The sequence below is a fragment of the Mirounga leonina genome, unplaced genomic scaffold (genome assembly GCF_011800145.1).
Source record: "Mirounga leonina isolate KUSES-001 unplaced genomic scaffold, KU_Mleo_1.0 Mir_481, whole genome shotgun sequence".
NCBI lineage: Eukaryota > Metazoa > Chordata > Mammalia > Carnivora > Phocidae > Mirounga > Mirounga leonina.
Genome location: NW_023270773.1, coordinates 2901643 through 2913719, shown reverse-complemented (window position 1 = coordinate 2913719; position 12077 = coordinate 2901643). Strand labels below are relative to the sequence as shown.

At 44.0% G+C, this 12077-nt stretch overlaps 1 pseudogene; it reads left to right on the top strand.

The window, feature by feature from the left end:
• Positions 1–1248: 1248 nt before the first annotated feature.
• LOC117999852 lies at positions 1249–2412 on the top strand (annotated as a pseudogene).
• Positions 2413–12077: the final 9665 nt, after the last annotated feature.

Genomic DNA, 12077 nt, shown 5'->3' with positions numbered 1-12077 from the left:
GAAAGCACAACCCATAATGAGAATAGTCAAAGCAGATCCAAAACGGACCCAATTGTTAGCATTAGCAGAGAAGGACATTAAACATTATTTTAACTATTTCCTTTTTCAAAAAGTTAAGAAGGGTGGTTCAGAGGGTTGAGCGTCTGACTCTTGATTTCCACTCAGATTTCAGGGTTGTGAGATCTAGCCCCACTCCCCCAACAGTTGGGCTCTGTGCTCAGCAGGGAGTCTGCTTGAGATTCTCTCTCTTCCTCTCCGTCTGCCCCTCCTCCACTTGCACACTCACTCCCTAAATAAATAAATAAATAAAATCTTTTAGAAAAAAGGAGAGGCATAGATGATTTAAAAAGACAGAGGAGGTGAGAGGAATGGGGATGGGAGGAGAAAGAAGGAAAAGGAGGAAAGGGGAGAAATTTCAAATTGAAGTTTGATGAACTTTGAAAACATGCTAAGTGAAAGAAACCAGACACAAAAGGCCATGTATGATTCCATTTATATGAAATGTTCACAATAGGCAAATTCACAGAGACAAAGCAGATTAGTGGTTGCCACAGACTGGGGAAGGGAGAATAAGGAGTGCCTACGTGATGGCAATGGGGTTTCTTTTATGGGGTAATGAAAACGTTCTGTAATTAGGATGGTTGCACAACAGGGAGAATATACTAAAAGCCACTGAATTGTACACTTTAAAAAGGTTAAAATGGTGGGATGCCTGGCTGGCTCAGTGGCTTTAGGGCGTGACTCTCGATCTCTATAAATTGTAAGTTTGAGCCCTAAGCTGGGGGTAGAGATTACCTAAAAATAAATCTAATAAAAAATGGTTAAAATGGGGAATTTTATATTATGTGGATTTTGCCTCAATAAAAAAAAGTTAAGCCAACAAGAGGAGATTTATGATGGATTCATAAATATTCTAAAAGAAGGCAGAAAAAGAGGAAGAGGGGAACAAAGAACAGATGGGGCAAATAGAAAATAAATAGCAAGGGGCGCCTGGGTGGCGCAGTCGTTAAGCGTCTGCCTTCGGCTCAGGTCATGATCCCAGGTCCTGGGATCGAGCCCCACATCGGGCTCTCTGCTCTGCAGGAAACCTGCTCCTCCCTCTCCCGCTCCTCCTGCCTGTTCCCTCTCTGGCTGTCTCTCTCTCTGTCAAATAAATAAAATCTTAAAAAAAAAAAAAAAAAGAAATAGCAAGATGACGGGCCATCAATAATGGCTTCTTGAGGGGTCCAAGCCCATGGTCCCGGCTGTGATGTAGGGGAGGCTGGTGGTGGTCGCTGTGGAAGTTTTGCACCAGTGCCCAGCAGAGGCAGCCTCTTGTAGGCAGAGCCCCCTGGGAGTGGTGGCTGGGTAGGGTAAGGAAGGAAGAATGAGCAAGGGGGAAAACAAAGGATGGAGGGGACATGCTGATGCTGGTGAAGTACCAACAGCTGCAGCTTCAGGAGCTGTGTGTATCTGGTTTGGAGATCTAGTCTGGTGGACCCCTTAAGGAAGGAAGATACAGAATTTAAACCTTGTCTCACAAGTGTATGGTAGAGCCAAAGAAGACAAACAACCAAGGGTCATCTGAAATTGTTATCAGTTCCCTAATAATCTCAGGACAAAGTTGGAGATCACTATTAAAGCATAAGACTTAGAGATGTTTGATATAAAGACTTGGGCTGAGTGTGTTGTGGAATGGGCTGCAAAGGACCCACTTGGCTTCCTTACAATGTTGTTTTGGCCCTTACTCCATTGTTTCTAACAAATGTCATACTGTCCGGGAAATTGGCCGAGATGATGGAGGGAAAAGGAGCAAAAGAAGAAGCAAAACTGTCAAGGAACTATTGCAAACGCTAAATGACTGAAAAAGGATTGAAGGAACGAACAGCTTCTTGCGCCCAGAGGAAAATTATTTGGAAAATTATGCAGCTTTGGAAGGACCCACTAAGGTTTCTTTTCTGGTTTTTATGACAGTAATTTGTAGTAAACGAAGTCTGAGCACATGGAAGAGTCATGTTAGTTGTGACTTCTACTGCAGCAACTTTTAGGCTCTGTGTAGAAGTCTGTTGATGGTTATTGTAAATTGGCATTTATTATGCTATAAATTCTTTATAACGGACTTAGTCATTTGCCATTTTGCAGTTTATGTACTGTAATGAAAACATCCTGTGGAGAATAATGACTATGTATTATGAACTCTATTCAAATAATGGCTTAGAATGGAGTTCTTTTCTGGACGAAGGGAATTAAGAATGTAAAAATCAGAACTATCTTGAGGTGAAAAATGTGCTTTGGCTTAAAAGGCATATAGTATACTAATTACATCTTTTATCATTATTGCTTATTTCTTGGAATAGAATCATTTCTGGCTTTCTCAAAGCCAAATATTAACCAATGACTATTTCTGTGTTCTGCATTTTTTCATTTTTTAGCCTTTGAGATAATTATCAGACATTCTGCATTTTTTTATTTTATTTATTTATTTGACAGAGAGAGAGAGACAACGAGAGAGGGAACACAAGCAGGGGGAGTGGGAGAGGGAGAAGCAGGCTTCCTGCCGAGCAGGGAGCCCGATGCGGGGCTCGATCCCAGGGCCCTGGGATCATGACCTGAGCCGAAGGCAGACGCTTAACGACTGAGCCACCCAGGTGCCCCAATTCTGCATTTTTTAAAATCTAATTTTATAAAGAATTCTTTTATTGACTATGTAGGATACCACCTACCGGGTATAACAAGTTTTGTACTTACGAACATGAGTAAAATAACACTATGACTTAAAGCTTGCAGTAAAGGGGCCCCTGGGTGGCTCAGTCGGTTAAACCTCTGACTCTGGGGTCCTGGGATTGAGCCCCACATGAGCTTCCCTGCTCAGTGGGGAGTCTGCTCCGTCTCCCTCTGCTCCTCCCCCTGCTTATGTGCCCTCTCTCTCTCTCAAATAAATAAATAAAATCTTAAAAAAAAAAATAAGGCTTGCAGTAAAAATGCAAACCTTGTGGTACTTTGGAACCAGGTTATTCTTTCTTGTGGTAAGTAGAAATGTGAATTAGTTAAAATGTCTTATCAGATAATTTGCTGATTATATAGATGCCACTTTTATGTTTTTTATTCCGTTCTTTTTTTCAGTTTATTTAGTAGTGATGTTCTATATTTTGATCAAACAGATTCATGGTGAAAATTAAAAATTCAAATTTCTTGTAAGTCATGTTTCGTAAGTGGTAAAGAAAGGTTTAACATTTGGAAAAACTTTGTTCATCGTACTAATAATTGGGTGAAAAAGGGAAGTTAGGTCAAAATGAAAATGTGTTAAAATTAGAAATAGGGGGCGCCTGGGTGGCTCAGTTGGTTGGGCGACTGCCTTCGGCTCAGGTCATGATCCTGGAGTCCTGGGATCGAGTCCCACATCGGGCTCCCTGCTCAGCGGGGAGTCTGCTTCTCCCTCTGACCCTCCCCGCTCTCATGCTCTCTCTCTCATTCTCTCTCTCTAATAAATAAATAAATAAATAAAATCTTAAAAAAAATAAAAAATAAAAAATAAATTAGAAATAGGGTGGGGGGATGGGTTAGCCTGGTGATGGGTATTAAAGAGGGCACGTATTGAACAGAGCACTGGGTGTTATACGCAAACAATGAATCATGGAACACTACATCAAAAACTAATGATGTATGTATGGTGACTAACATAACATAATAAAATTAAAAAAATTAGAAATAAAGAGCTAAAGTATATTTCCGTCAGTTAAGTAGTATAACTGGAACTTTTAGTATTAAACATGGCTTTTATAAATGCATAGTCCAATAATTTTATTCACTGTCAGTAATAGCTTCATAATGTTTTCCTCACCTCTGATAATGAATTTTAAATTACAAAAAATTATCTAACAGCTTTAATTTAAAAATGAAACTAGATATTGAAACAAATTTGAGGGGTGCCTCAGTGGCTCAGTTGGTTAAGCGTCTGCCTTGTGCCTTCAGCTCAGGTTGTGATCTCGGGGGCCTGGGATCGAGCTCTGCATCAGCTCCTTGCTCAGCGAGGAGCCTGCTTCTCCTTCTCCCTCTGCTTTCCACCCTCTGCTGGTGCTCTCTCACTCTAGCTCTCTCTCAAATAAATAAATAAAAAAAATCTTTTTTAAAAATTAAAAAAAAATAGGTCATTTTTTTGTCTTTATAAAAAAGTATCAAATTTCTTTTTTTTTTTTTAAGATTTTATTTATTTATTTATTTATTTGACAGAGAGATAGAGAGCACAAGTAGGCAGAGCGGCAGGCAGAGGGAAAGGGAGAAGCAGGCTCTCTGCTGAGCAGGGAGCCCAATGTGGGGCTTGATCCCAGGACCCTGGGATCATGACCTGAGCCGAAGGCAGCTGCTTAACCGACTGAGCCACCCAGGTGCCCCAAAAATAATGACCTATTAATAACCACACTAACCATATCAAGAATCACATTAAATGTAATTAATAATCACATTAACAGTCACATTTAATAATCACATTAATTATAAATGGTATAAACACTCCAATTTATTTTTTTAATTTTTTAAAAAGATTTTATTTATTTACTTGACAGAGAGACCACAAGCAGGGGGAACGGCAGGCAGAGGGAGAGGGAGAAGCAGGCTTCCCGCTGAGCAAGGAGCCCAATGTGGGGCTTGATCCCAGGACTCTCAGATAATACCTGAGCTGAAGGCAGACACTCAACCGACTGAACCACCCAGGCACCCCTAAACACTCCAATTTAAAAGCAGAGGTTGTCAAATTGAATTTTAAAAAGCGGGACCTGCTGGACACCGGGTGGCTCATCCAACTCTTGATTTTCGCTCAGGTCATGATCTAGGGGTTGTGAGATTGAGCACCACATTTGGTGCCACACTCAGTGGGGAGTCTGCTTGAGGTTCTCTCCCTTGGCCCCTCCCTCCAACTCTCTCTCTCTCTAAAATAAATAAATCTTTATTTTTTTTAAAGATTTTATTTATTCATTTGAGAGAGAAGAGACAGAGAGCACAAGCAGAGGGAGAGGGAGAAGCAGACTCCCTGCTGAGCTGGGAGCCGGACGTGGGGCTCGATCCCAGGACCTGGAGATCATGACCTGAGCTAAAGGCAGATGTTTAACCATCTGAGCCACCCAGGCACCCCAAATCTTTATTTTTTTTAAAAGATTTTGTTTATTTATTAGAGAGAGAGAGAGCACAAGCAGGGAAGAGGGAGAAGCAGACTCCCTGCTGAGCTGGGAGCCGGACGTGGGGCTCAATCCCAGGACCTGGAGATCATGACCTGAGCTAAAGGCAGATGTTTAACCATCTGAGCCACCCAGGCACCCCAAATCTTTATTTTTTTAAAAGATTTTGTTTATTTATTAGTGAGAGAGAGAGCACAAGCAGGGAAGAGGGAGAAGCAGACTCCTTGCAGAGCAGGGAACCCGATGCGGACTCAATCCCAGGACCCCAGGATCATGACCTGAGCCAAAGGCAGCCACTTAAGCAATGAGCCACCCAGGTGCCCCTAAATAAATCTTCAAAAAAAAAAAAAAGCAGAACCTGCAACTTCTTACTAGACACATCACTAGAGGCAAGGGAAACAAAAGCAAAAATGAACTATTAAGACTTCATCAAGATAAAAGCTTCTGCACAAGGAAAGAAACAATCAACAAAACTAAAAGGCAACCTACGGAATGGGAGAAGATATCTGCAAATGACATATCTGATAAAGGGTTAGTATCTAAAATCGATAAAGAACTTATTAGGAGCGCCTGGGTGGCTCAATCAGTTGAGCCTCAGACTCTTAGTCTCAGCAACCATCAAGATCTCAGTTTTGTGAAAGAGCCCAAATGTTCATCGACTGATGAATGGATAAAGAAGATATGGTGTTATATGTAAGTGATGAATCACTAAGTTCTACTCCTGAAACCAATATTACGCTATATTTTAACTAACTAGAATTTAAATAAAAATTTTAAAAAATTGAAAAGCAGAACCCACCTATATGCTACCTGTAAGAAACACACTTTAAAGACACAAAATAGGTTATAAAAGTGAAAAGATGGACAGAGATAATACCATTGGTAACAACTAATCAAAAGAAAGCTGCGTGCGGTAGCTATAGCTATATTAATATTAGACAAGTAGGTTTCAGAGCAAGAAATATTACCAGGGGGCTGCCTGGGTGCCTCAGTTGGTTAAGCGTCTGCCTTCGGCTCAGGCCATGATCCCAGGGTCCTGGGATCAAACCCCACATTGGGTTCCCTGCTCAGCGGGGAGTCTGCTTCTCCCTCTCCGTCTGCCCCTTCCCACCCCCATTTGTGCTCTCTCTTGCTCACTCTCAAAATAAATAAATAAAATCTTGAAAAAAAAAAAAGAAATATTACCAGGGATAATGGTCATTTCATAATGATGATAGGGTCAGTTAATCAAGGAGCCATATGAATCTTAAACATTTATCCGCCTAATAATAAAGCTTCAAAATACATGATGCAAAAAATGCAACTAGAAATAGACAAATACCTTTACAGTCAGGGGTTTCAGTTCCCCTCTCAAAAATCAATAGCTCAAGTAGACAGAAAACCAGCAAGGATATAGTAGTCAACTTGATTTTGATTAACACTTAATAGAACCACCCAACAATAGCAGAATTCTCAAGTGACATTCTTCTCAAGTGCACACAGAACATTTACCAAAATTCAAAAGGCTTCAAAGCCATACTATGTTGTCTGACCACAAAGAAATTAAATTAGAAATCATTAGCAGAAAGATCCTTGGAAAATCTCTAAATAATTTGGAAACAAAATAACACACTTCTAAGTAATCCATGGATCAAAGAAGAAACCAAAAGAGAAATTAATATTTTGAACTGACTTTTATTTTATTTATTTTTTGAAGATTTTATTTATTTATTTGAGAGAAAGCGCTGAGCACGGGCTCATGCTCAAACATGAGCAGGGGGAGGAGCAGAGGGAGAGGGAGGAGCAGAGGGAGAGGGAGAGGGAGAAGAAGTCTCCCCACGAGCAGGAAGCCTGATGGTAGGACCCTGGGATCATGACCTGAGCCGAAACTTAACCAACTGAGCCACCCAGGCGCCCCATGACCTGACTTTTAAATGGAAACACAACATATCAGAATTTGTGGGATGCCACTAAAACAGAACTTGGTGGGATGGGGGGACAGGACATTTATAGCAGTAAACATATATATTAGAAAAAAAAGAAAGGCCTCAGATCAATGATCTCACCTATATTAATACCAGATAAGAAAATTCATTTGAGAATCTAGAAAAAGGGGCACCTGGCTGGCTCAGTCAGTGGAGCACACGCCTCTTGATCTTGGGGTTGTGAGTTTGAGCCCCACATTGGGTGTAGAGATTACTTACAAAAAATAAAAAATAAATTAAAAAAAAGAAGAGCCAATGAAACCTAAAGTAAGCAGAAGAAAGAGATCAAAGTGCGTATCAATGAAATAGGAAACAGAAAACCATAGAGAAAATCAGGATCATAAAATTGATAAACCTCTAGCCAGACTGATCAGGAAAAAAAAAAAAAAAGACACAATTACCAGTCTCAGGAATGAGAGAGGTGACTACTACCAATTCCACAGATATTGAAAGGGAATATCATGAAAAATTTTATGCCAACAAATTCAACAACTCAGATGAATGGACAAATTCCTTAGAAGATCCAAAATACCAATACGTACTCAAGAAATACTAACCTGAAACTAACCTGAATAGTCCTATACCTATTAAGGAAACTGGAATTGTAGTTGAGAACCATCTACAAAGAGAACTCCAGGCCCATGTGCCTTCACTGAGAAAGTTTACCAAATATTTAAGGAAGAAATAATATCAATTCTCCTAAACTCTTCATAAAAAATTGAAGAGAAGGGAATAACTTCTCAACTCATTCTATGAGACCAGCATTACCCTGATAAGCGAAACCAGGCAGGCAAAGATATTATAAGAAAAGAAAACCATAATGAGATACTACTATCCAAAAGAAAAGGAAATATATGTTCATGTAAAACCTTGTACATGAATATTCATAGCAGCTGTATTTTAATAGCTAAACACTGGAAACAGCCCAAATGTCCATTGACAGGTGAATAAATGGTGGTACATCCAACCAATAAAATACGACTCAACAATTAAGAGGAACTACTGATATATGCCACATCGTGGGAGTCTCAAAATAATTATGCTGAGTGAAAGAAATATAAAAGAGTACACCCCGTATTCTTCCATATATCTAAACGTCCATATATCTAAAACTATAGAGGCGCCTAACTAGCTCAGTTGGAAGAGTGTGTGACTCTTGATCTCAGGGTCGTGAGTTCAAGCCCCACATTAGGCGTAGAGATTACCAAAAGAATAAATAAACTAAAAAAAAAAGCAACAAAACCCTCTAGAAAATGCAAACTAATCTATAAGGAGAGCAAGCAGGTCAAAGACCCCTGCTTGGAAGGGAGTGGGCAGAGAGGGGTAGGAAGGATGCATTATCAAGGGGCACACGGAAACTTCTGGAAATGACAGATATCTTTACTGTCTTGATTGTGGTGGTGGTTTCATGGCAGTCAGAATGTACCATATTGTACACTTTAAATTGTAACAGTTGTTGAGGCACCTGGCTGGCTCAGTTGGTTAAGTGTCTTGACTCTTGGTTTCTGCTCAGGTCATGATCTCATGGGTCGTGAGATTGAGATTGAGCCCCCTTTGGGCTTTGCACTCAGAGGGGCATCTGCTTGAAGATTCTCTCCCTCTGCCTCTCCTCCCACGTGCGCACACATGCAAGCACACACAAGCACCCACACGTGTTCTCTCTCTCTAAAAAATTTGAAATAAATAAATAAATCTAAAAAAAATTTTGTAACACTTGTTATGTTCACTTTATTATTTCAGTTGTACTACAGTGAAAGATTATACAATTCTGGGGGTGCCTGGGTGACTCAGTTGGTTAAGCGCCTGACTCTTGATTTCGGCTCAGGTCATGATCTCAGGGTCGTGAGATTGAGCCCAAAGTGGAGTTCCACGCTCAGCTCCAAGTCTGACTGAGATTCTCTCTCTCTCTCCCTCTGCCCCCCCCACTCTCTCTCTCTTGAAATAAATAAATCTTATTTTTTAAAGATTTTATTTATTTATTTGACAGAGAGAGACACAGCGAGAGAGGAAACACATGCGGGGGGAGTGGGAGAGAGAGAAGCAGGCTTCCCGCTGAGCAGGGAGCCCGGTGAGGGGCTCGATCCCAGGACCCTGGGATCATGACCTGAGCCGAAGGCAAACACTTAACGACTGAGCCACCCAGGTGCCCCGAAATAAATAAATCTTTTTTTAAAAAAAATAAAGAAATAGGGACGCCTGGGTGGTTCAGTCAGTTAAGTGGCTGCCTCCGTTCAGGTCATGGTCCCAGGGTCTTGGGATCGAGTCCCGCATCGGGCTCCTTGCTCAGAGGGGAGCCTGCCTCTACCTCTGCCTGCCGCTCTCCCTGCTTGTGCTCTCTCTCTCTCTGACAAATAAATACATAAAGTCTTTTTTAAAAAAAATTTAAAAAATAGGGGCGCCTGGGTGGCTCAGTCGTTAAGCGTCTGCCTTCGGCTCAGGTCATGATCCCAAGGTCCTGGGATCGAGCCCCGCATTGGGCTCCCCACTTGGCGGGAGGCCTGCTTCTCTCTCTCCCGGAAGCCTGCTTCTCCCACTCCCACACCCCAGCTTGTGTTCCTGCTCTTGCTAACTCTCTCTCTCTATCAAATAAATAAATAAAATCTTTAAAAAAAATTAAAAAGATAAAAACACAATTTTTAAAAATTAAAATTGAAGTATACAGTTGGGAAAGGAAATACTGGTTTTTGTTGATGATCGGCAACTATCTCTAAGAGGAAGAAGTTTGTTTTCCTTTCCCTCCAGAACCTAGAGAAAAACCTCTGTGCTGGGTTGATATCAACCACTGGTATCAGCTGCCAGAGATTTTGGATTTTCAAGACGAAGACTCAGCAGAGGCTGACATTTGCTGTAAACTCATATTGAAAGCACCTTATCTGGGCTCAAATATTCTCCCTTCTGGGACAGAAAAGAAGTCGCCAAGTGTTGGTCCCAGAGGTCCTGTGGATCACAGGTATCTTTCCTACACATCTCCCTTCAGTGCACTGAACATCCTGGCAAGGCGGGTTTAGGCTTGAGGAGGCTGATGCCCAGAGAGGTGAAGGTACATGCAGTTGGCTGGGTTTCATTCAGTCTGATGAGTACTTCCGAACCCACTTCCCATCTGTCCCTTTCAATCCTGGAAGGGGGCAAGGCCTGGGTCCTCGCTGCTCCCCTCCCCACCCATTTTGCACACGAAAAAACAGGTCCAGGGAGGTCCTGATTGGTCTTGTGCTAGGGGGAGTGGGCTGAGGGTCTTTCCCACTGCAGGACACCTGCCATCAGAGCCCTGTGATGGTCTCCTGTGTCGAATGGTGTCTTTGGCAGGGGCTTGCTCAAGAATTCCAGTGAATCCCCAGCCCTCAGGATGGCTGTAGCATCACAGACAAAGGCCTCCTGGCTCACATCCCATCTCCTCCAGTTTCTAGCTCTTTACCTTAGACAGATCACTTAACCTCTCCCTGTTTCAGCTACTCACCTATAAGGGAGAAGAGAATTAAAGGAGAGTAAAGCCATCAGAACAGTACCTAGCCCACTGAAAAGCTACAGGAGTACTCTCCAAATAAATAACGGGCTTCAGCTCTGCCTAGTTCTGAAGGTTTGGGCTCCTGCCATTCCATCCAGGGGGCCCTGGGTGGGGGCCCCACTGACGCTGAAGAGTGCCTGCCCTGTGGGCTCCCCCCGCCCAACAGCAGGCACTTTCCAGACCTTGTCATGCTCTCTCCAGCAGGATAAGGGGAGGATTGGTGTACTAGTTCCCAAGATGAAGGAACAGGCCCCGAGAGGACACTGCCAGTGGGTGACAGGGCTGCGACCAGGCCACGCCTACCTGCCTCCAAGACGGGCCTGGGCCAGGCCCACCTGCTGCCTCTCGGGTCTGGAACTCAGGCTGGAGGCTACCTGGCGGGGGCTCTCTGCCCACCAGGCTTCACGGCACAAGCCCCCTCCTCCCGGAGTGTCCCTGCTTGTAGAGTAGCCGGTGGCCGCGAGGCCCTGACAGGAGGGCCTGTGAAGGGGCTGTGGACACCTGCCTGGCAACAAGGCCAACCCTCTTCTCTTGAGCGGGTTTATGCTTGAGCTCAACTATTGCATCGCGTGCCTCCGTCTGAGAGGCGGGGAGATTGAGACCAGCTGCTGCCGCCTGAATTCTCCCAGAGCTCGCCGGGTGACACCCCGCTCAGGCTGTCACACCATTCTGGTAGGAGTCTCTCCCAGCAGCGACATTCAAGGTTTGTGGGCTGGATTGGGGCCAGTGGTGGGCAGGGAGTGAGGGGAGCAGGAGGGCTGGAGGAGCAGGAGGGCTGGGGGGAGCAAGAGGGCTGGGGGGAGCAGAGAGGTAGGCATTTCTCCAGCAAAGAATCACAGGAGAACACTACTTCTTGCCTGTGATGGACTTAACAGCCTGACCAGTGCAAGGCTGGTTTCCCCATCTTTCTCCTCTCTGCCGGCCTCTTTCATCACCCACCCTGCTTTGCCTTGCTCCAGGGAGCCTGAGCCCCTTGCTCCGGAGTGAGGGCACCGGAGACACTTCTGTGGCTCCCAAGCCAATGGTCAGGCCCATGTCTTTAAAACAAGGACGACCGAGAGGGTCAGGACCCCAGGATGGTGGGTTGAGAGCTGGAAGGAACTATGGAGAGCCAGCCCTATTTAATACAGAGGAAAAAGGAGAGACCCAAGGCCGGGAGAGAGGAGGCCATGGCCAGGTCCCAACAGCAAGTCAGGAGCAGAGAGCTGGGCTGAACCTGGTGTTATTCACACCCTTCCCACCACATCCAGATAAGGGTTCCTCCAAAAGCAGCCAGGCTGGCGGGGGCCTGCCCTCGGGGTGGGCAGGCAGCAGCCGAGAGGGAGCTCTTTTCCTCCCCACCTCCTGCCTGGTCCTGGAACCCAGCACCATGCCGTCCTCACCCTTCTTGACCATCTCCTTTCTGGCCCAAGAGGCTGTTGTATATCTGGCCAGGCTGGAATCCGTGCTGACTCATGGTCC